Here is a 25,180-nt window from a genome sequence, read left to right as displayed (position 1 = left end):
AGAGATTGTTTGTACAGAGCCTAGTACACTTGGGGCCCCATCTTATTTGGGGCCTTCAAACGCTTTGGGTGAAATTTCAAAAACTCCTAACTGGTTTGGAAGCCTGAGGCCAATTTTCAAAAGTGACCAGGCACTTCGTACCCTAAATCTTACTGACTTTCAATGAGATTATAGGCTCCCAAATGCCTAAACCACTTTTGAAAATGAGATGTAGGCTCCTAAATCAATTAGGCACATGGGACACGAATATCTGAAAGGAGGCACAGCAAAAAAAAGTTTGAGAACCTTTTTCTTAAGCCACCTAAGGTGAGCAAATCCAGTCACCGTGAATGGAATATTTTAACATACTATTTTTGATATACAATGGAATCTTGATTGATCTTTGTCCGTCCTACCCTCACTGAGCTAACCAAGCCACAATTCACTGTTTCCACACTTCATCAGTAGTCTGACACCCAGCAACAAAGGCAAGTGCTCGATTCTGCAGCTCTTCTGAGTGCAGGAACTTCCATGCCATCCACACTAAGAGGGTATGTCTCTTTGCCCCCCCCCCCCCGTGCCAAGACTATGTATGCATGTTTATTAATCTGCTATTGCCTTCAAGCTAATGGAGAAGGTTCCTTTCACTCAAGCTGTGGAGGCCCTTGGTTTTAGTACCCGGCATGTTTTCACAAATACACACACACCCTGCATGCCCACTGCAAGTTCATCTCCTGAGTAAAAATTCAAAGGAGTGGTGCTTTGTATTTTAAAATGGGTTTATTGTTTGGTTGGGGTTTTTTTTAAGCAAACAGGCATTTATTAGTTTGTTTGAAAAAAAAACAAACCAATACTTCCAATATAAATCCTATGTTAATTAACGTTTCCAGGATAAAGAGTGAGATCAGGAACAAAACTTAAAAGCATAAAATTAGTAACAAAGACATCATGATTTCAACTGGAGGTACAGACATTCTCTTTCCAGGAAAAATGGTAAAGGGGTTACCGTTTAGGAGTCAACGAACCAGTGTTACTGAGATCCTGCAGTTATTTCTCTCATGAAAGTATGCCGGACACTACAATGTAGTATCTGCTGAAAACTGCTCAGTACTTCATGATGACCATTTTCTGTGATATAAAATAAGATACCTCTTAATATATACCTTGGATAACTACCTTGGAAAAACTAAATTACTTGACATTAAAGAAAATCCCCTAAAATAGAATAAATTTCGTTTATGGGCCAGTTTCATATGTTAAAAAAGTACCATTTTTCTTTTATTCCTCGTTAACACAGCCATATCCTCCCTTCGGTTGAGGCTTCTAATTTCCTCAGCTATCAACAGGAGCTATGTTCCCTTTAACGTGTGCGCCATAGGGGCCACTAAGGACCACATATTTAATTAGCAGAGCCACACAGGCATGCACACTGCACTCAGGGGTGTAGCCACAGGTGGGCCTGGAAGATGGCAGTGAGGAAGGTGGGGGGTGGTGATGGGGGAGCTTGGGGCACGCGGGGCTGCGGCCACTCCCCCAATCCCAGGGCTGCAGCGTGGCAAGGAGAGACGCCTCTCCCCCCATCCCCAGCCCCACCCCAGAGCCTGCACCCCCAGCCAGAGCCCTCAACCTCCTCATCCCAACCCTCTGCCCCAGCCACACTCCAAATCCCTCAGCCCCACCCAGTCCACACATCACCTTCATATTGGTGCACATAACAAAATTCATTCTGCACATGGATGGGAAAAATTAAAGAGAACATCAAACAGGAGCACTGCATGAAGAACAAGCAGAGAACAGCATGACTGAGTTGCACTGGCTGCAGAAATTTCGCAACACACATCCTTTCTCCTTGCAAGGAGCTTTGTGTTCTAGTTAAATAGGCTAAACATTAGAGCAGGTATGGAAAGCTTCAAATTTAACTCTGCTGGAACACCAGGACTATTCAAAAACATCCTGTTATCTACTTCCTGAAAGTATTACAAACACTGGGCAGAGTTCTCAGAAGCACCTACATCCCATTAACTTTCTGAAACCCAGAGCCAGTGACAATTTTGAAAGTGCGATTTAGGTGCTTTTGAAGAAGTTGTCCATTAATTCACTAATCCTCAGACACCTCTGCAGGAAAGGAAAATATTGGTTTTCCCATTGTACAGATTAGGAAACCAAGACAATTGGCTTTGCCCAAGGGCACACAACAAATCAGTGGCTGAGACAAGATTAGGAATCAAGATATCCAGATCTCCCAGCAATATGCTCAATCTGCCAGGTCACCCTGCCTCTCTACAACACATTATAATGTCAGCAAAGTTCAGTTCAGAAATGTTTCACAATACAATAGTGCTAAAGCATACTACAGGTGTCACAATTTCAAAAGAAAGGGTCATGCCATTATTCTGCCCCCTCCCTCCCGTTTTTTACAGTGGCTGCTATTTGACACAATATTTATCCACAGCATGGTATCTGAGAAACTGCATTATTAGTTCCCTGTACTCAGAGTAGAAGAAAGCTACAGCAGTATCTCAGACTCTGCTCCATGGGAACTGTTGCCCATATAATGACAAACAATGTAAAAAGAAAGAAGTCTGACCCCATTATACCTGTGAAAAACTAGCGGCAAATTCCAATACCTCTTCTCCATTGTAAATGGGCTTATCACCTCAATACCCTATCACTTTCCAATGGCTTTCCTAGAGTCAGTGCTTATCTGTGACCAAAAGTCAAACTGGGGAGGGGGAGGGAAGGGGGGAAAGGAGGTAGTACTCTGCAAAGCTCCGCCCACAAAGGAAGCCCCACCCACACAAGACGCTACTCTCAGTAGATTTTGCAGATGTGTACACATCGTCTCTGGGATCAGCTCCTCCTTAATGCAGTCCAAATACACTCACGATCTCTGCTGCCCTTGGACTTCCTGCAGTGAGGCCGACGTGACCCCGCTAGGCTTCTTGAATTCCGAGAGGCTCCTTGTTGACTGAGGGATGGGAGAGGCGACAGTATTCTTGGAAGCCCACCCCCTCCATGGTGCCAAAATCATCTGTCACGCACAGTACAGTATGAAGATCTTTCATAATAGGATCCCCCTTCTTTTTTTACATGGTTTGACAAGCAGTGAACGTATTATCGTTGCTCAGTACAGTACACTGGACTTCTGAGTTAGAACCCACACAACCAAATGGGACAATTTACACCTCTCAGAGCTGTTGTCCCAGGTACTGTAAATGCAGGCAGCGGATACTGCACTGACTTTATGCTTTTGAGGCTCTCTCAGTAGCGATAAGGGCAAGAGACTTACTATTTTTTTTTATTATTAAATGAAAGCTTAGATTCTGGAGAACATGATGGGTAGAGTAAGAGGTGCTGATACACTATACTGCCATATACCGGTGGTGTTACAGCCCTGTCTCAGACTCTGACCAGGAGCTCTCTTCAGCAGGCTATGTATATTGAGCCAGATCCTCTAGTGCACCTGCTTGGTTTCATAGGCTGCATCATCCCAGTTCAAGAGGGATTCTCCAGTGATGTGGAAACTCCTATACCAATCCTTTCCAGCTGCTAACATTGGGGACATAGCCAGAGAAAGGAAGCCCCTATGTGGCTCCTTTTCTGGCGCCACTAGCAGCTGCTGGAAGACAGAGCAGCCCTTCATCTGCTCTGCTCTACAACAAGGGGACCGTACTAGTGCACAGGGGCCCAAGACAAAGGCAAATTGCTACTTTTACACAACCTCTGTGGCAAGCCCGGGCCACATGCTCCTCAGCCACAGCCAAGGGTTTGTCCGCCAGTTTCCTTGATAAAAGATGGGGGGAAAAACTACTAACCTGTTTTCTAGTACTCAGATACCCCAGTGTAGAAAACAGTGTTTTGTTCCTCCTGTCTATACTCGTAGCAGAAAACCCGGCTGAAAGTGATGTTTCACATGTTAAAACACAGTACACCTTTATAGACAAACTGCTGCACAATGGTTGTCACTTGTACTATTTCTCCACCCAGTCCTGATCCTGCAGTCCTTCCTCAGGCAAAGTGCTCCATAAAGTTAACAGGTACTTAGCCTGAGTTAAGGGTGCAATATCAGCCTCCTTGGTTCTTTTAAGGCACGAGCAAAGAACAAAGGGTAGGGTTACGAAAGTAGCAACGTTAAGCAGAGTAACACAAATTTTGCAATATTATAAATCCAAACTGAAAAAAATCCTGGCTCAATTGTGATGCTAACGCTTATGGATTAAAAAAAAATGTTGTAAGCATAATATATTTCTATACATCCTTTATAAAGAAAGGTTCTGAACAGCTTTTGGCATTTGAAGAGAATGTCAATAAAGCAGAATGTACCACAAGAACACTGTCTTACACCTGTCCCAGGAATTTATGTCCAAATGCTATTGTATTATCCTCTGTATTTTGTGTGTCTCTGGGGTGATGACTATATTTTATTAAATGAACTGTGATTTATTGCTTTTAAAGAAAAAGTATTTATAGGGAACGAAAGGAGCCTTTTTAATGCTAAGAGGAGCTGGCTCCCACTTAATTAACCCCTTTAGGTAAATGGCCACCTTAAAATATATATTTATATGTACAGTGCATTTCATCTGAGTCCATCTGCAGTAATACTTCAGAACCATACAGTATTTGTCACCTGAAGTAATTTAAGTAGAGCCCTGCACAGATACAAAATTTGTATCCACATCCAATCTACAATCCGCAAAAATGATCCGCAGATATCCATAGATTTCCAGGGCTCTAAATACAAAATGTATATCTGCATCTGAGCCGCGAACCGCAAAAATGGTCAACGGATATCCGCATCCATATCCGCAAATGCACATATCTGTGGATATAAAATCTGTGGATTTGTAGGGCTCTATATTTAAATGTCTAAATCCTTGTTGCTCTAGGATATTCATAAGGCCCTAGCGGTCTCAAAAGAACAGTTAAACATTGATTTTGTTTGACATGTAAAAATATTTCCGCCCCCGCCCTCCCAAATGAGTTCTCAATATTTATCAAGTATCGTTTCTAGTAAACATAACTGATGTGTGTAATATGTACTGCAAAGCTATAGTGCTATCAAAAATCCAGATACGCATACAGACATACGGCGGATACTACACTTTCTGGCCACAATGAAACAACAGTAATCATAGCATACTACAGAACTGTTAGTGCATAGTAGCAGGGTCCACTGGGCTGATGTGTGTGCAGCAGGCTAGACTGTTATTAATTTACAACCCAGCTTGCCACACACTCACTCTCAGTATAGATACATCCTTGGGATGACTACAGATTTCATCACTTTAGCTTAGGCACCCAAGTTGGAAAATGCTGACTTACAGTGATACTCACACGGTATAGACTGAGGCTTAGAAAGGCTTCTCTATTACAAAAAACAGTAGTTACAAGAAACTTAACCAAAACTACCAAGGTACCATAAAATATATGTAATACTATTTAAAAAGACACATTAAGTATAAAACTACAGTTCGCATCAGTCATTTTAAAAACATGGCAGATTTTACTTGTCACCCAGGATTTAAACAGCTTCTCTTCACTGCTGTTAGAGTCTTTGCAAACAAAAAAGCATGAATTTGAAGCTGAAATGAATAGCGGCACTTCAATTCCTATTTAAACCGCATTCAACAATATAACTCCACTAACAACATGCAAAGGTTTGCACATATTATGAAACATAACCTGCTCTTCGCTCAAAGTGAGCCACACAAATTAGCTGACAAAATAATTTGCCTCTTGTTTTTCCTCTCTCGTAAGGAGAATAACAATCACTCATGAACTAAGGGAGAAACCTTTATTAAAGCCATTAGAATAACCAAGCATCTTTAATGTTTGTCTTGTAATGATATGCTAAATGCTCAGTATCCAAGGAAACAGTGTTGTAATGAACTTGGAGAGTACTGTATAAATGTACCTCTTAAATCACCACATAGAATGTAAATTCCAACACCACTGGACAGTTTATTAGTGTGAAAACTGTCAATGCCGCTGATGTACTGATAGCTTAGACATGCTACAGCTTGAAAAAAAGCTAACAAGCTACCTTTAAAGAAAGGACCATTTTATCTGCCATGTATGAACAGTCTCCTCTTAGCATCTTGCTACAGAGCCTCTGCATGTATCGTGTGATACTTCATGCATGTTAGCCACCTTTGTGAGTTGTTTGGGAGGGAAAAAAAACAACCTTTAATTCTGAGCATCAATTAAATCTCACAACCAGAAACAAACAATACAAAGACATTTTCATTTGCATTCAACTTCCAAGTGGCGCTGAAATGTGCATCAGTAGAAATTTTACAACCTTCCACCATAGTTCCAGGGAACTAGTTGTCTGAAATTTATTTCTTTAAGGCTGAGAAATCAGCCTATTCATGGGCTGAGTTACAGCTGCTTTACTGAAAGTAATTTAAAAACAAATACTTATTTCCCATCATTTTTATCCCACACATAGTGTTATTTTCTAGGACCATGGGCAATTTTAAGGGCAGGAAGCCAATCTGAAACTGATTTGCACTTTGGGGGGGGGGGGGGTGAGCACTTGTACCGTCACACAGTATTTCTGTTCTTGAAAAGTTTCTGAGGTTCTGTTTAGGAAAACGTTTAGCTGCTCTCATCACTGCCCGAGTAGCTTACTCCATATAACCACCTTAGTTTAAAGAAATTCCACTGTGTTCATTGACCCAGCCATTCTTTCACTGAGCTTTGGCATCCTCTACTTTTAGCAGCTGACACAGCTTTGTTGTCTATATACACCCCAGAATTCCAACATCTTCAGTAATCTCATCTTTCTCTATGACCTTTGCAGCTCGTAGAATTCAAGTTTCCTCTTGGTGCATCATTTCCACATCCGCAATGCCGTTTATATAAGAATATAGAAAAAATTCCATACATTATTTCAATTACCACCTCCAAAACATATAGGTAGGTGCTAGAACAATCTGCTCAAAACTCCTATCCAAAGACTTATTCTATCAGAGAACTGGCTTTTTGCTGCTATTATGTTAGAAGTCTTAGCCACCCTATCACCATATCTTTCCTCCTTCTTTAGTGTTTTGTCACTTATGGCTCTTGGAGGTCATATCTCTTTCCCACAGGTAACGTCATGGACTCATTACCTGTACATTCAGTTCTGAAGGCAACTTATCTGCCGTGCTCTTTTGGCCTCTTGTATTGTTTAAGAATATCATTCTTTGAATTTTGCCGTCAGTAAGTTTTGTCTCCTTACTGAACACTTCTTCTTCCAGATCAGTGACATATACATGTGACAATCCAGCCCAAATGCTGATTCTTGCAGCAATCCACTAATCTCTTCCCTCCATCACAAACTGTTTTGTCTCACAAATACCCTACTTCTGAATTATCTGAACTGGCTCTGAAACTCACCTTTTTGCCATACTAGTTGATTTTGTTAGATTAAGCTTTTTAGTAGGTTACTATACCAAATAACTTTTGTTAAAGGTCCTAGAAATACTACCCATAGCTTCCTTGGCAACTCCTTTTTCCACTAACTTTCTCAAAATATCTTATTTGTTACACATGTGCTATTCGTTTTTCTTCTACTACATCTTAATTGCTGAAGTCATGCTCGTAGTCCCACAATTACCTGATTTTTCCCAAAATTGATTCTTAAAAACATAACTAACCCTAGCCTCATTTGCACTGTCCATCTAGCTCATCCATTTCTACAGCATTAATTTCTTAATTTGTCTACCTAACAGTAAGATTGGTCAATACAAGACAGAGTCCGAGACAATTCCACTCAAATTAACATCTTCCTTACTATTCAGAGCACTACAAGTCAAAAACAGCAATTGTCCATGACTTCCTATGCTCTGGATACAATGACCTAGTTCCAGTCTCACTGTAATTCAAGAAGATATATTGCAGGTATCTCATTGCCCTTAGCTGTATCTCCTCGATATAATCATAAGAAAAGGGAGTTTCCAGTTTAAGAACCCACCCATAACTGATCAGAAAAGTAATCAATGAGGAGGTCTTACTTTCCAGTAATCTACACATGCCAATCTGTTGAGCCTATTTCAACATCCGTCATTAATGGACCATTTGGGACAGCAGCTCAAAGAGTCTCTTCTATATTGATGATCATAGGGGCTACCTTATTACAGAAAGAGAAGGCTGAGTCATACAGCCGTTAAGTCTTACACCTTTGTAAACCCTTATTTTCTTTTCTGTTACAAGTAATGATCAGATATCCATGGGGAACTCCAGCTTCTACTAGATCAAAGACATGGACTTCATTCATGCATTAAAAGCTCACAGTAAGCACTTTCTCTTCTACAGGGGCTACTTTTGGATGCTGGAAACCACTCTACTGTTCCTTCCTAAATACCAAAGTTTGTTTTGCTGCATCTTTCCTCTACTCATTGTTCCAACAATACCTCTGATGTGGTGGATGGATACATGCACAAGAATTTTATTCCCTGCCCATATCCGTCTTCTTCATGCTTCATACATCCATTAACCTGAGGCTTTCTTCCAGGTTATTATACAGAGTATAATAACCTGGAAGAAAGCTCTCACCCTCCCTTTCCCAAGAGATCCTCAGCTTTGAAAATGGTTTCACAGCTGTAAGAAGCAGCTAAAAAATCATAGCAGGGAAGTGCAAACAGGAAAATCTGTAGTTAAGTTATCTCCATGAACTGAATTGGGGTGGGACTAATCCTGCACTGCCTCCGTATTGGACATACGTATTTAAAAGTCCCATTTACTGGTATGAAATAGCAATGCTGCTGTTTTGATGATCACAGAAGGTACAAGCAGAGTTAACTAGAAAATCCTCAGCAAGACTATTCTATTCAGACCGGGGCAAAACAAAGAGATACCTCCCTGCCTAGGTACAAGCATTCTAGTGGTTAGACCTCAGGAGTGGCAGTCAGAACTTGTAAATTTTCTTCCTAGCTCTGTAACTGACTTTGTGTGTGACCTCAGCCAAGTCATTTATGGCCTGATTACTGAGCACCTTTAGCTCATGTTCACTCCAGTGGGAATGTCATCAGGCGCTCAGTTCCATGGAAAATCAGGCTACTAACCTCTCTGTGCTTCATCTTATCTGTAAGTTGTGCTTACTGCTTATCTGCCTCACAGGGATGTTGTGAAGTTTAATTAGTTTATGTCTGCAAAGCACTTCGAGATCCCTTGATGAAAAGCACTATATGTGTTCACAATATTATTGCTGACAGCTAAACAATCTACTTGGTGTCTGAGGGATAACTAGCACTAGCAGCTGAAGGAGGATTCCAAAAGGGACAGTATTCCTTACTCGGCAGCTCCAGTCTCTGTGCTAAGCTGCCGGGGATTCCTAGATGTTTCCGAAAGATTATATGTTTCAGAGGCAGAATTTCTGCACAATGTGCACTGGATTAGACATGGGAGTTAGCAGCAGTTACACCTCTAACTTGGCCCTGCGATGGAAAATGTACTTATCTGGTTCTTTCAGCTAAAATAACTAAGTCAGAACATGGAGGTGAACAACAACAACAAAAACAAAAAGTAACAGAAAGGTGGTTGTTTTTTTTGAACACCCCAAATGGCTTAAAGTTGTTTACACTTCTGTATGCATTAATTGCTCAGGACACAGATTGATTTATTTATGGCTCAGAAAAGAATTCCCAGTTCTTAGGATTTCCACAGAACAAGCACCCCCAGTTCGGCCTGGCCACCTCAGCCAACTCACCATGCAGTTCTCCATTATAATGCTAATGCAGTTCAAACAACCAAACCCTGCATATTCTATTTATGCAATAAGCCATTCTTTAGGTCACTTAGTTGTGTCAGTTTAAACGTCAACATTCCCATGCAGAAAAACTGATCTTTTATTTACTTGTGAGGGAAGAGACAGCAGAGAAAAACACTTCATTATAAAAATGCTCTTTTGTTTGGGGGGGGGGGGTCCCACACCCATTGAAATACATGGGAATTTTTCATTAACTTCAGTGGCCGTTGGATTGGGCTCATGGTGAACAATATTTTAAAGTTTTGAATATTTGTACTTTAATAATTGTATATTATCTTAGAAGTATAAAGCTCCCAACGAATTTGTGTTTTTACACGCGTGGACACACAGAAACACACATTATTAGAACCTGATCCAATGTCTACTGAAGTCAAGGAAAAGGCTGCACTGACTTCAATGGACTTTGGATCCGCCTCTTTAAGTGAATTTAAGGCTCGAATCTACCACCGTTAATCTCACAAATAGACCCATTATTTCTAAAGAGCTCTCCACAAAAGCAAAGGACGATGGTCAGGCCATTAGTGCTCAAGAAATGTGCTGAATTCCCAGTAGAGACACAGACGTTTTTTGCAATTAAACTGAAAACAGGGTATTTTCATGCTTAATTGAACCCCCCCCACACACACACACAGAGAAAATCCCATTTTGAGCCCAAATTTGAGACATCTTGTTAAAAAAACAAGGACAATTTTCAGCACAATTCGGCCGACATTTGAGCAAAGATGAAGACACAACCATAACGTGTAAAAATTCAGTGCACAGGATTCCCACTCTGCCCTTGCAATGAGCCTCAACCCTGACCTGCAGGAACCGCTGCAGGAAAGTTCTACCATCTCCCTCAGTCTTTTGCCTCTCTGTACAGAACACTGAGAAGGGACACAGTTAAAATCAATTAGTGCCAACTATGTGATATGCACGTCCATTAAGAACTAAAATGACACCACCAACTTATATCAGCAAGCCACTAAGACACCAGTTAGTGACAATTTTGGCTAATTACCATCAAGCACTACATTCAAGACAACAATCAAGATATGAAAGCACCAGAGTCCTTTATCAACCCTACTGCCCACAATACAGCTCCCATACCATCTATCACTGCAGACTGGTTGAATGACAGAAACAGCCAGCCCCGTAGGGTTTCTTATTAGCAGATGGCACAAAAACTGCTCCCCTACTCTTCCGAGTGCACACTTTTCCGTGAGACGGCTCCATCCTAGGAATAACTAGGAGGGAGTCTGGAAGCAGATAAATGTGTGTGTAAGGTATGTGAGAGATAGACAATGCCCTGAGCTGAACAACCCTAAAAGTACAAAACTGGTGTCGATGACAAACAACCTGGACAGACTGTGGGGCAGGGCAAAGGACTGCAATATACAGAAAACTTATCCCTTGTTCAGAGGAACTTGGTACTCAGCTATAATCCACACTAAAATAGTGTGGCTCTTTCCCCCCCTCTAGTGGCTGAACCACACAAGAGGTTTATGAATCTTCTGTGGCTGCTCCAAATGGATGGACAGGGTCCTTTTGCCACAAGCAATGGACATTTGGAGTTTCAGATACAGAGGTCCCTGTTCAATCCCCACAGACTAGGGCTGTTGTTATACAGTGAGAAAGCAGACGGGCCAAACCATGACTTGAGGTGGATAGGATACGACTCACGTTTAGGGACAGATGCACAATGGCAGATTTTAGAATTAGGTGGTCCAAGGAATACTTTGCTGTGAATACCTGCAGATGAGATAAAAATGAACCCTTTTTTTCCCCCTTCAAGAAGCACAAGAGAATCAAATATTCAGCGACCAAGAACATCTCAAATTCCCAAGTGTTAACCTAGTTTGAGGACGAAGTTTCGTGCTTGAAAGTTACCTGCATGTCAATGGGGTCTGAATGAATCACTGGGAATCTTTAAAAAGAAAAAGGAGTACTTGTGGAACCTTAGAATGAAGTGAGCTGTAGCTCACAAAAGCTTATGCTCAAATAAATTGGTTAGTCTCTGAGGTGCCACAAGTACTCCTTTTCTTTTTGCGAATACAGACTAACACGGCTGTTACTCTGAAGCCTGGGAATCTTTAATCAATTCTATGTCTCAATGATCTTTAATCAATTTCCCCAGAGGCACACCACCATATGGCTATATGATGCCCTTCCATTTCTGAGAGAGAACACAAACAGGAAAAAAAAACTTCACATGTCTTCACCAGTCATCGTTTTAATGTGGGAACAGTCAAGTCACTTTCCCTTGGTTGCCAGTGCTAAAATATGCTAACAACAAGGGAAGACTTGCAAAGAGCTCACAATCTGTATTCAGCATAATTAGCAGATGCCAATTTTCAACTTATTACTGCTTCTTCATTTCTATACTCTAAGAAGGACATCAGTGGCAACCTGTTATCTCAATGATTGTTTTCTTTGTATGGATATAAAGCAGCAATCATGGGAAAATACAGCCACAGAGCATGTGTTAGCAAATATCCATCCCATTTTGAAATGACATTAAAAAAAAACAAACTGTTGTTGTAAATGAAGAAATTCATGCCTTTAGATGGGCCCGCTGTCTCTTTCTTCATACCTGGGAGTTTAAAGCACTGCAAACTAAAAGCATTGGGCATTTCGCAGAATTACCAGTTATTTAAATATGCACAGGCAAGACACAAGGCAAAGTAAGATTAGTAAAGGAGCTTGCTCAGCTGAATCTGCTACTGATCATTTTAAAACAGATGAAACAAAAGCACTTAAAAGGTTGCATCTTCTATGCAGAGAACCAAAAACTATAAATGAATAAATAAAATGGAGCCTTTCAAATTCAGTACCTAATAAAGCAATGCAACCTTTAAAAATGTTACTGCCAAACCACCAAAATAAACAGAATGTGTGACAGTTAAAGGGATCAATCTATAGTAAGTGCATACACTTTCATTCTGCAAAGCCAGAATATATTTCATAAAACAAAGCCCTCTTGAACGTAGAGCTTTTAAAAGGATGGACATATGCAAAAAATTTCTTTGCTCATCTAAGTTATAGCTTTAACAGGTTATTACAGTATAAAGATCACAATGACACAGTCCAAACAGCATCTTCTGCTGCTTTGTGTTTAGTGAAGATTTCATTCCTCCCATAACATTTTGTATGTTTCAGTATACCATACACAATTATTCTTACAAATCTGATTATGATTATAAAGGATATATGTAAAAGCCTTGTAGGCTGTCCTTGTGCATAACCACTCATTTTCTTCTGACAACCTTAGATAAAAAACAATCAACAACTTAATTTTCTGCTAGACATAACAATAAAACTCTATCATTATTGTGCACAATACTTAAGAAGAAAGAATATCTCACATGCTTCTTTAAGCCCATATGCATGCACAGAATAGGATAGCTTCCGTGCAAACCTATTCCCCCCCCCCCCCCCCCCAGGTTAAACTGGTCTCTGCGGAAACTAATAACTTTCCACAGTATGCACTGTAATCCAAGTAATAATTTTAAAACTGGCATAAGCTGCAGCCTGCTGAACTAAGGCATTCTTACCTTGCAAAGAGTGTTTGAGTATATTTAATTACTGTAAAAGGAAACAATGAACATGCTGCCAAATAGAGAGAGAGAGAGAGTCTGAAACAGAGTATATTTCTGAGTTGGGGAAGAGGAACAGAAAGGATAAGATGCAAAGTTAATATTTTGTCTTTATGCTTCAACCAATGTTGAGTCAAGTGGGGGAACTACTTGTGATGAAAAGGAAAATTTTCAGGAAACAACAATTTTTCCTCAGATGTAAAGAGCTTTGACTGGATGATGTACAATAGTGTAAGTCAAAAACCCTCATATCCTTCCTCCTCATGAGCCAATTAGTTGCAAACAACAAATAAACATTACACAAAACAATGCACGAAGATGTTTAACAGAAAAATTACAGAAGCCCTTACCTTTTAGTCAGAATAAGTGACCAATTAGCATAATAAACTCAGTGGGCATGGTTGCTGTACACATCTCTCTGTGGACTTCTCTCTAGCAGTCCCAAAAGCACTGAACATAAAAAACTCCAGCCTGCCTGCTTCATTCTTCCGCAACAGAGATACATGCTACCACGGTAACGAGGAAAAGCAACAAGAACTACAGATCTTAATTTCTTAAAAATCCTTGTGCTTATATAAGAAAAGAGAGGCAAAAATAGAGCATACTTTCACTGAGAGGAACTGGCCTTGGCTGTATACCTAACCCACAGCAGAGGATCATTAAGTTTGAATTTCCCTGCTTGCAAGCTTTCTGGAAACAAATAAAGTCGGTCTTTAGGAAGGAGGGGGGAAAAAAAGCAAATGCCTGGATTGGGGGAAGGGGAGCAAAGGAGGAGGAGGAGGAGGAGGAGAGAGCTCCTATGTGACATACATATGGAATGAGCATTAGAACAATGCTAACAGGATAGCCAAGCAACTGCTCTCTATGGCAGCAGTTTTCAAAGCAGAGCTCCGCAGTTCTGCAGGAAGGAGAGGAAAACAATAAAAATGTATTATTTTTTCCTCCACAAAAAAAGGAGCTACTTCCAAAAATGAACGGGAATGAAACAATAAGTTGCCAAATTCGGCAAAAATTGCCTTGTCCGCTTTCCAGCAATGCAGGCAGAAGCCTGGATGTCTAATGCTCTTATATTTTATGCAGCTCGCCATGGGTTCGTCCTCCCCTCCCCCCCCAACGAAGCTCTCGGTCCCAGGGGGGTAAGAATTCCAGTGGACCCAATTAACACTGTACTTTGCTAGCTCCTTAGTTTGATCGATATAAAATAAGCTGTTTTATAGCGGTGTTGAAGAATAAAGCAGCCATCCAATTTGTGACTGTTAAAGGTTGGGGGGTTTTCCACCTCACCCATCCATCTCAGAATGATCCAACAAGAAGGAAAAAAAATCCACCAGTGCAAGTGAGTGACAAGCTATTTGGTAGAAACTTGATAAAAGCATAAGGTTGGTTACTCATTTCAATGAAGGCTCCACCGTATATTTAAATAGAACACATCTTTCAAATCAGTAGACAGAGAACAACTCTCAAACGGACTTTCACCAGGTCAATTTCTATTGTCTAATATACCTTTTAATGGACAGGAAGTTTGACGATGGGTTTGGGGATTGTATCAGAAGCACATTTGTTTTAAGTGGATTCCCCACATTATGATTGCATATTTCCATAAATAAAATGCATTAACAAGTTCGTTGCTTTAAGGGAATTCATCAGTAATGTGTTGACTGGCTCATTCCAAAAGCACGTGCCACAATGCACTCTTCAAACGATTTTAATTTGAAGGGGAAGCGAGTAGGAAGCAGTAACCCTCTCTGGTCCTATTTTCACTGATCTATCAATCACAGATTGCCATGTAAAAACAATCTGCTACAGGCTTCCACTATGGAGGAAAAGTAATTATTAGACTTAACTGCTGCCATTGCAAATTAATACAATCCACTCTACAACTGACTGATACAGTTTGCACAAGACACATTCATATAAGAATGATCTAGTATTGTGTTTAAATCTGACCTGTTTGTTTGGGAGTCTAAAGTTAAGAACTTTTCTCCTCTGCACAGATTTTTATCCATTTTTTTTAAACTCAGGGGAAATGAAAGACAGTCACTAGCTAGGCAAAGGCAGACATTTTATTTCACACGACCTAGTGCAAATCAAAGCTAACAAAACCCAGAAGTGGACTTGCACACAAATACCAACTTCATTATCAGTATCTGCTATTTCCTTTTGTTTCTGATGTGGCCCTAATCTACAAACCAACCACAATAAAAAACACTGAACTAGTTCATTGACTGAACAGCTGGGTTTACAGCAGCAGACTCAAATCCATCCTATTAAATTAATGGAAGATCACATTTCCATAAGAATAAGGTCAATTCAGAATGTTCCAGAAGATAGATATTCATGCAGAAGTGCTACTGAAGATACTGAAGAATTAAATAAGGGAATTAAAAAACCCATGATTAAATAATTTTAAGGTTATGATACTAACTGAAGGGAGAAAAAAAACAGAACAAAATACTGGGGATTTAATGGCTGTCCTGCATTACCTCCGAATTTCACTCTGTTGGGCAGTTTCCCCGACATCTTGTATGTTATTTAATAGTCACAAGCCACCTTATAGTGTTATTCCATAAGATATCACATTCTGCTGAGCTAAATTACCCTGCAGTTTCAACTGGAAGTTAATTTCTTATCGTAAATGGTGGTGTAATGCTAACTTCTGTTTTGTAACATTCCTTCCCAGAAGTGGATGCACTTTAGTAGTTCACAAAATAAGCTCTCTCTGTATACAATGTATCTCAGTTTAAGTGTATGAAAATCATTGGGATCCCTTCCAAACAATGCTTAGCCAAGTTGTCCTACTGAGGATGCCCACCAAACTTTCAGCCTCCTTCCATGAGGATGGCAACCTCTAACAAAAGACATTTTATTTACATGGATCAGATGGGATCTAATGAGTATTTCTGTATTTGGGAGGGTCAAGTATTCACAACTTTAATGGGGGCCACATAAGTAATTAAGGCCCACACAAGCAATTAATCAATCTCTCTTCCCAACACTTCTGTAAAGTAGAACAGTGTTAGCACCACATTATACACACGGGGAACTTGAGGCACAGAGAAATTAGGTGATTTCCCCAAAGCCACAGAGAAAAGTCTGGGGCAGAGCACAGTAGTGAACCCAGATCTCTCAAGTCCCAGCCCGGTGTGTTAGTCACAAGACTGCTCTCCCTGGGTGTAGACTATAAAATGTGAAATATTTCTAGAGTTAAACTGTTAGTCCCCAAAAACCTTCAGGCTCATTCTAGTCTATTTTAGGTACAACTCAAAGGGCTGGTGATGCTAGTTAAATGCTGAAAAGGTGGAGAACCCAGCTTCCTTAGAAACTCCCTTCTTATTCCTAACTGCAAGTGCTAAGGGTCAATGGGGCCTAAAGGCGAGAAGTAGTTCACATCAGTCCTAAAGGTTGAACTCTTGGGAGCCAGCAGCTCAGCATCCTCAGTAGAAGTTTCTTGCCAGTGGAACATACTCCTTCTCACGTTCCCCATAGAGCACGGGCTGAGCAAGCTTCGCAGCACAGAGCAATGCACACTCAGCTATTCTCCAAGTTTTTGACAACACCCACATGGATCTCTTTGCCAATGGGCAGAGGGTGACTAATTATTGGGTTGGCTTCTTTTGTTGTCTACTATGTGATGTACAGTATATGCTTTTTATACAGTACCCATGTATCACAATCACCAGCAGCAAACAAGAGAGAGAGAGCACATGTGCAAGAAGAATGAAGATACTCGGGACACTATATTAAACTGCACATTTCTGTTTTAGTAGAACATTAAAATGGTCATGTGGTGATTCCACAGGGGAGGTGTGAGAATCTGAGTCCCCCATTGGTACCATATTTCTGAGCTAGAAGGAAGCCCTACAGAAGCAGTTCTCATAGTTATGAGAGAATGCTGGAAAACGTTACATCACTATAACCAATGCAGTAGTATCTTCCTGTGTCTGCAGCCAGCCTCATGCCCAGAGAGAAGCAGCAGTTACCAGAGCCAGGGAAGAAGCCCCTGGGCCCACATCTCCCACCATAGCAAACCATGCACCTGCTGAGCTTGAGGGGCAGGAAGGCAGCTTGCCTTTGTCTATCCTGGCTTAGAGCAAGGGGTTCCCATATATGGGTCCCCCAGAAAGGGGTGTACATTGGGCCCAACTACCTTAATCCTGCCCTGCATGCAGATTCTCCTAGCCTCTGGCTCCCCTTCAATGGCACTTGAATGCCCCACTGGGCTCTGCAAGACTGGCTACCTGTAAGCATGTGACTCACCAGCCAGCACACCCTATGGAGGCTGGGCATGCCACAGCAGACTCTCCTCCTTTAGTGCCCCCTGCTGACTGCTGTTCTGGCCCTATGGTGGTCTGCTTCTTCTTGCAACTTGACACCTCCCCCGCTCGGCCAGGTCACATACTCCCACCCCTTCTGGTATAAACCAACAGTCCAACAACTAACAGTCCATCAACTTTCATGCTGGACCCTCAGTCCGAGCCTGAACTCTGGTTCATATCCCTGGGACCAGGGGGTTTCAGTCGTCCTTACCCCTAGTTGGAGAGGGGGGTTCCGCTCCGCCTTCCTCAGTGGGCTGGTGAGAAAACCCAGGTTCTCCCACTCCACCAGGTTCCAGTCCAGGGACCTTTGAGGAAGCAGCCAAGGACTGACTACATAGACCCATGGCTGCCTCCTGGATCACTTCGCACCTTGCCCTGTCTTGGGCCTTGCCTCAGCCAGCTCCCCCCTCTCTAAGCCTCTTCCACAGGCTCACAGCAGGGCTTCTCAGCACTTTCTGCAACCCAGCTGGTTCTGCTGCAGGAGAGTTTGCTCCACTTCCCTGGCAGGGCAGTCCCGGACACAGCTGTCATCTTCTTGCTCCCTGCAGGCCCCTCCACAAGTGCACCAAATCCTAGGCAGACTCACTTCCTGCTGTTTCGTCCCAACTGCCTTGGGCTCCCTGCTGGAGATCTACCTTCCTTCCAGGAGGCTCTATCAGCCAGCAGTCCCACCCTGCTTCCTGACTCCAGCCATGCTTCTCTCACTGAGAGCCAGAGATCTACTTTCCTTCCTGGTCAGGCCTTAGCTGGGGAGGCTCAGCCCTTTTAGCCTTCCAGGTGTGACACTTACTGCAGATGAGTGGGGTGAGGCTGATTGCGCCCTCAGGCCCTCTTCAGGCCAAATGTCGTGGGATTCAGATGCCCCCCTACGCCCCTAGGGTTCTGGGGGACAGATGAGGGGGAAGAGAAAATGATGACACCTTCCCAACTGCTACCCACTCGCGATGCCAAAATGAAATGCCACGGAATAGACCACACAAATCTTAGTGTTTGGTTTAATATAGTTCAGAGAACGGAGTGGTAATACAACATGAATCATCCTCTTCTCTCATCATTTGCTTAAGTTACCCGGAAGCCCACTCTACAAGAGTAGTAATGAGCACCTAAATAAAAGTCCAAGCTAGAAAGATTTATCAAAGAAGCAGAGCTGCTACTAAAAGAGAAAGGCCAATCAGTATTTACTGCTTTGAGGGCAAGAAATAATGACCAGTGCTAATGGAGTAACACGGTACACCACAGAACTGCGATACTAACACTGGAGATTTTTCCCCTCTTCTCCCCTAAAAGAGAAATTGTATTAAAAAAATATCAGCATTGAACTAAACATCAGAGTTCTGCAATTTATGCAGATGTTTCCCCAACACCTTTGACCCCAACTACCAATAAGGGAAATTAAAACAGTAAAAGATACACATTGTTTTACAGCATGTAACAGCTAATTCACTTTATTACAAGCATCGTCAACCCTGCTCATTATGTAAACCTTGCAACTTAACCGCTCCTGTACTGGAAGACTTAAAGCCTGAGGGGCAATATTTGTTTAGGTTGCTTAAATTGATTTTTAGAAGATACTGTTTTTGATGATTAAAAGGCAAATAAATTAGCAGATTTTTCTCTCCCTTTTCCTTTCAATCCTGTTTAACACAATACATCCAACACATTCACAGCCACATAGCTACCATAAATAAATAAATCCTGACTTCAAAGCACTGGTATTCAAAATAGGAACAACTGAACATACATGCTGATTTGGTCTTTATATAAGAATGAGAGAAATGTTTGAACACTTTAAATATTTACCAAACAAGGCAGTTTGCATCATGTTTCAGAGTATTGGTTTATACATATTTTCCATAGATATGATTCATGGAGATCAGTAGGTTTGGATTTTTTTTTCCTTTCTCTTTTAAATTACATTTTAATCGAGGAATAAACAGAATGAACATGTAATGGTAGATTTAAAAAAAAAAAAAAAAAAGAGTAAAAACAACCTTTTACAGAGCTTAGCATCGGAGAAGGTTAGCCAGATAATTACGATTTACAACTGCGCAGTAAACCACCGTGGAGGTTCAGCTGACTAATGCGCTATTGTGTAGCAAGTATCAAAGATAAAAGGCCAATTTCCTATTTAGAAATTGCATTTCAGTAACTTGCAACCACCAGCCCATAGGCTGGATTATTAGACTCCCACTCTCATTAATCACAGAGACTCATCAAACTATTGTTGGAAATTTCTGCACCCCATTTCCACTCTCCTCATCTTAGTCCCACTCAGGAGTTCACTATTAAACATCTGTACACAACTATACATAAAAGGATAACTCAGTTATCTATCACACAACAATGCTCACAGAGAAAGAACGGCCCTAAGGTTAAAGCTGTGAACCAGAATTCAGGAAATCTAGGTTCAAATCCTGGCTCTGCCACAGACTTCATTTGTGACCTTAGGCAAGTCACAATCTCTCCCTGCCTCGGATCCTCTTCTATAAAATAGGAACATTCCTCCTCCCTTCATCTGTTTTGTTTATTTGGATTATAAATTCTTTGAGGCAGGGACTGTGTCATACTATATTTATGCACAGTGCCTCACTCAAGGGAGCCTCAAACAAACAACCACATAGGCCCATACAATGTGGAAGAAAGCAGGGAGAAGGAAGACAAGCACAAATAAAAGCACCAATACTAGACGTAATAAATTGCTAAGTGGCATGTCAATGATCCCACATTGGGGCTGGCAGAATCCCAAAGGCAGCATAGGTGGAAGAGGCCACATCAGCTTTACAGTGTCTCATGAAAGAGCGCAGGAATCCCTAGGTCATGTCCTCTGGCTTTAATTGATCAAGAGATGGTGAAGAGTCTTGTGAAAGGTACCAGAATACATAGCGCAGAAGACAAGGACAAAGGTCCACATCTCCATGATAAAGCGGTAAAAGCTCTGGAAGGAATAACTTTGTAGCAATATCAGCATCTGAGGCCTAGTTGCAGGAAAGAGGCATGAGGATCATAAATGTTCCAGGAGACGCCCTGCAAGACAGCAGACAAAAGGAGCCCAGAACTGGCAGATGAGAAAAATCCAGTGTTTTACTGGAAGAATGTACATGAGAAGGAAGGGGCAGGGATTATGGGTAGCTTGATATCACTGGAGAAGGAGGAACCATTCAGTAAAGGAGCCAGGCACTAAGGAGTCACACACCTCATAAACTGGCTTTCAGTGGAGCATGACCTACCAGCAGTCAGATATTCTAAGTTAAGCATCAGTGGGCCGAGTTAGTACTTGCATGGGGAAACCCCAAATGTTGCAAAGTGGTGCTGGTCATTCAGTGGGTGAATTCTTCTCTAAGACTCAGTACTAAGCCAATTCTCCTTTCACTCAAGATGTAAAAGCAAGGCCTGGACAGGGCCATGGTCATTAGACAATCCCATGCTAGTTCTGCGAGAATAAGGGTGTTAATCTCTGATCAACACCCAGACCTTGAACATCTAAGATTTGCATAACTGAGGCTACGCCTACATTACAGCTTATGTCAGCATAATTTATGTCACTCGGGAGTGTGAATAAATTGCCCTCCTGAGCGACGTAAGTGACACTGACATAAGCACTGGTGTGGACAGCGCTATGTAGGTGGGAGAGCTTCTCCTGTCGACGACAGCTTCCACCGTTTGCAGGTGCTGGAGTAATTCAGCCAACAGAAGAGCTCTCCCCCGTCAGCTTAGTGCAGCCACCTTAGAGAGTTTACAGCAGCGCAGCTGCATCAGTGAACCAGCGCTGCTCTAAACTCTCTAATGTAGCCATGCCCTAAATTTCCCCAGAACGAACTCCCCCTCTTTAAGCTGACATTGTGGGAGATTCAGTGCTGCACTTCTAAGACATTCAGCACAGAAAAGGAAAGAGGGGCCATTCCCAAGGTGGTTTTAAGGCCACTTTGTATGCTCCTAATCCTGGGCTGCTCTGGGAGCTGGAAAAAAGCCCATCTAATTTATGGCAGCCTCCTCAGCGTGTTCTATGGGCCACATTGCTGTGTAACATGGCCCCACCTTCAACCCACCCCTCCACCTCCCGATAGCGAGGCTTGCATTGGGATCCGCAGAAGGCAGCCTCACAGTTATCTTCCACAGCCCCTCTGCAGGGGCAATCCTCCCAGGGCAGAAAAAGGGCTTTTTAGGGGCCCCTTTTACACTGCTCCAGTCCTTTCACCAAGAGTAAAGGGGCCGAACCAGGGGTGAGATCTCACCCCCTCACCTACTGGTGAAGAAAGGTTACCACAATCCATCCCAGAGGTGGCAAGCTTTGGTGATGAGCAAGTACTGACATGTTACAAGTTAGACAAGATATCCCAGAGAATGAATATCCATAAAACACAGAAGTAAGGGTAAAGAAAAAACCAGAGTCCCAATAATACCCATCAATACATCCTGCGAATTCGTGGTGTCATACGGAGTGGAAGCTGATGGGGAATGAGGCTCACTGTGTATGGCAACTTCCACCTTCTCTGTACGTGTGTGTGTGTATATATATATATACACACACACACACACACAGAATGGAACATATATATTCTTACTATATGTTCCATTCTATGCATCCGATGAAGTGGGCTGTAGCCCACAAAAGCTTATGCTCTAATAAATTTGTTCGTCTCTAAGGTGCTACAAGTACTCCTGTTCTTTGTGTAAAAAGAATACATTTTTGTTTAATTGTTAACATCAATACCATACAGTGTGAGTAATTAGGTTTATGGAGGTTTCCTGGAAGAGGCAGTGGCGAGGCCAGCCTCTCAGGGCAGATAAGTGATGGAGTTTTGTATATTTTTATATGTTTGTTCAGTGCCCAGAAACTACAGGCACTTAGAACCCTTTAAATAAATAAAGCATGTTGGAGTCATTCAACATGAAAGGCATTATATAAATTCAAGTTAGCTGCTATCGATGGAAACGGTTATGGAAGATTTACACAGGATGTGGGGATAATTTGAACTGCCAAAGAAGAAACGAAATAAAAATCGAAAAAAAATTATAAGGCCAACAGCCGTTCAGCAAGCAACAGATCAGGCCAAAGATCTGAGAATAATTCAAACAGCTACGGAGGGAGAAAATACGCCACCACTCCTTGCTAAGATTTGCCCATGATAACAGAAGAACATACGTCCCATTATAGGGAGCCCAAAACGGGAGATTCTGTAACCATGAGCCAGAACACGTAGTCATATAGAATTAATGCAGAGTATGCTGAAAATGAGCTTAAAACGTAGCCAAGAGCTTCCCTTTAAGGAACCCTCCTGCAGTGCAAGGCACTGCTAGAGAAGCAAAAGATGAAGAGAAAGGGCCACACTTTCTGCTGGTGCAGCTGGAATTTTTCTCATTTAAGTCAATGGAGCCATAATAATTTACACCAGTAGAGACTCTGACCCAAGATTTTTACCTTTCTGAAATGAGAGAAAGAAGTTTTAATCCAATAGCTAATTTAAGAGTGCAAAACACTGGTCTAGACATTTTTACAACATCTTAAGGGTGAAATGAAGTTACAAGCAGTGATTTACTGAGATTTAGACAAGTCGGTCTTCCGCTGATTGTATGCGTGAAATTTTAGAGGTACTAAACTACGATGCAGCATTATTAAGTGACAACACAAATCAAGGGACATTAGCAGTTTTGTCATCACATTCTACCAGTGTGTTTGACTCCTTAGGTATATATAAGTTGATCTGTGCACATGCAAAGTTAGTTGATAGTTAAACTGCCTTCCATTTTGCAGGGTCACTAAAATACCTAGTGCTCTTCATTGCAGGTCTGTATTTCACGTTTGTGCATGCACAATGTGGTCAACAGAAACGAACTGAAGTTCTATAAACTATGTAGGACAGAGCATCAATATGATGAAATTGATTAAAAATGGAATATGTAACAATTTATCTGGATTCTTTCCACACATACAATCCATACAATCAATACATATAATCAATCCACACATACAATCCACACATAATCCACACATACAATCAATCCCAGGATCATGGAGTAGAATATAATCATTTACACATGCACAGACCCTTCTGACGGGGTACACAGGCCCCACACTCATGAGGAAGGCACCAGAGAAACCCTATGTGCGGGGCTAGCCCCGCCTCTCCAGCCCTGTCAATCATGTATGGTAGGAAGGAGACCTTTAAAAAGAAGGAACTGCAGTCATCTGGGGGAGAGAGATCACCCTAAGCAATAAAGAGCTGGAGTAACTCCTTAAGCGGCATGGGGAACTCCCATGCAGCAGATCTCCACTCTGACACTTTGGGGACTACAGCAAACTCCCAGGGTAAGCCTGACAGAGTTAGCCCCATAGCCACCCAGCCAGAAGGACTACTAGAAAACCGCTACGCAGACAGCCCGGTACTGCTGGCCTTTTCCCCTTTTGAGTTGACTCCATGAAGAAGTTATTCTCAAATGCACTGGAGCATTTATTGCCCTTTTGATCCCCCACTAGAAGAGACACAAGAAGGCCCACAAAGGGCAGAGTCCCCACTGTAAGGACTAAGAAACTGGGACCTGAACATAAGCTACCCAGTGCAGATAACTGAGTGTGGCCAGGGTCTCCCACGGTCTGGGTAAAAAACCAAAGAGGGCTCTTTCAGGCTCTGAAAATCCAATTTCAGACTCTGCAGTAGAATGGAAACAAAATAAACCCACAAATATAGAAATGCAAATCAGATGCAACGTCAGTTGGCATGTGCAAACATAGTTTTCACAAAGGCAAAATGCATTTCCCCGGGGCAGATTCTGAAGGTATGTTTTCAGATACAAGGTGAAAATTTAGAGCCATTCCATAACTAGAATAAGCATTACATAGTTAAAGCTGTTAAAACAAATGCCATCAGCTGAAGGGACTTTTTCTTTCACTAGCACTTCTCTTTCTGTGACATGAAAGCAATGAATTTAGAAGGCTGACCACCTTACTAGATTGGTCTGAAAGAGTTAAGTGCTTCCCTGCTCAGATCTTTTCCTTTCCTGAGTCTCATGGTAAGTACTGGAAGATTTATGTGCAATGAATTTCCAATTACTGATCTCCACCAGCTGGGCTGTCAATCAAACTGTCTATACACTGGATATCTTCACCTCCCTGTTTCCTTGTTATGCACACATGCTCGCAAAAGCATATAATTCTACGTAGAGATTCCCATCAACTACAGTAGGTTAAATGTTATCTTGGCCAGCGCAAGCTTCCACAGTCCTCAGTCTTTGGCTTGGCTTATTTTCTGCTCTGCCCTAGCTACAGAACCCAGGAGAGCAATTCCAGTGGTGGATCTGAAAGACCAAAAAGAATTTTAAAAGCAGAATTACATTTTCTGTGACCTTTCTCCCACCAGCAGCCCTCAATGAGGAACTGATGGATTGAGGGAGGAAGCCAGGCCTCTTTTCAATCAGGAGACTGGTGAGAGATTTTTAAGATGTTACAACTGCTCTTTGAACTCTAGGACATCTAAAATCCCCACATGGTGATGCAAAAAGCAAGGTTTAAAAGGACAGACAAAACCACTACTTTCTGCTGACACTTCACCTCATTTCAT

General features: G+C 41.8%; 1 protein-coding gene across 11 annotated transcripts in view; it reads right to left on the bottom strand.

Annotated features, from left to right (window-relative positions):
* The window catches only part of FAT3 (FAT atypical cadherin 3), a 586,875-nt gene that overhangs the window by 478,857 nt on the left and 82,838 nt on the right, over nt 1-25,180 (bottom strand). Inside the window, exon 1 of one of the 11 annotated variants that reach the window (XM_075126626.1) lies at nt 13,659-13,984. The exons of 9 other annotated variants lie outside the window; for them this stretch is intronic. The gene's annotated coding sequence lies outside the window, so the exon portion shown is untranslated. Of the gene's footprint in view, nt 1-985; nt 1,009-13,658; nt 13,985-25,180 lie in introns of those variants that run through there. One more of the 11 variants, XM_075126636.1, reaches the window with a different exon arrangement.

This window comes from Caretta caretta, chromosome 1 (genome assembly GCF_965140235.1).
Source record: "Caretta caretta isolate rCarCar2 chromosome 1, rCarCar1.hap1, whole genome shotgun sequence".
NCBI lineage: Eukaryota > Metazoa > Chordata > Testudines > Cheloniidae > Caretta > Caretta caretta.
The sequence above is the reverse complement of the archived record's forward strand: the minus strand, read 5'-3'. Positions and strand labels throughout refer to the sequence as shown.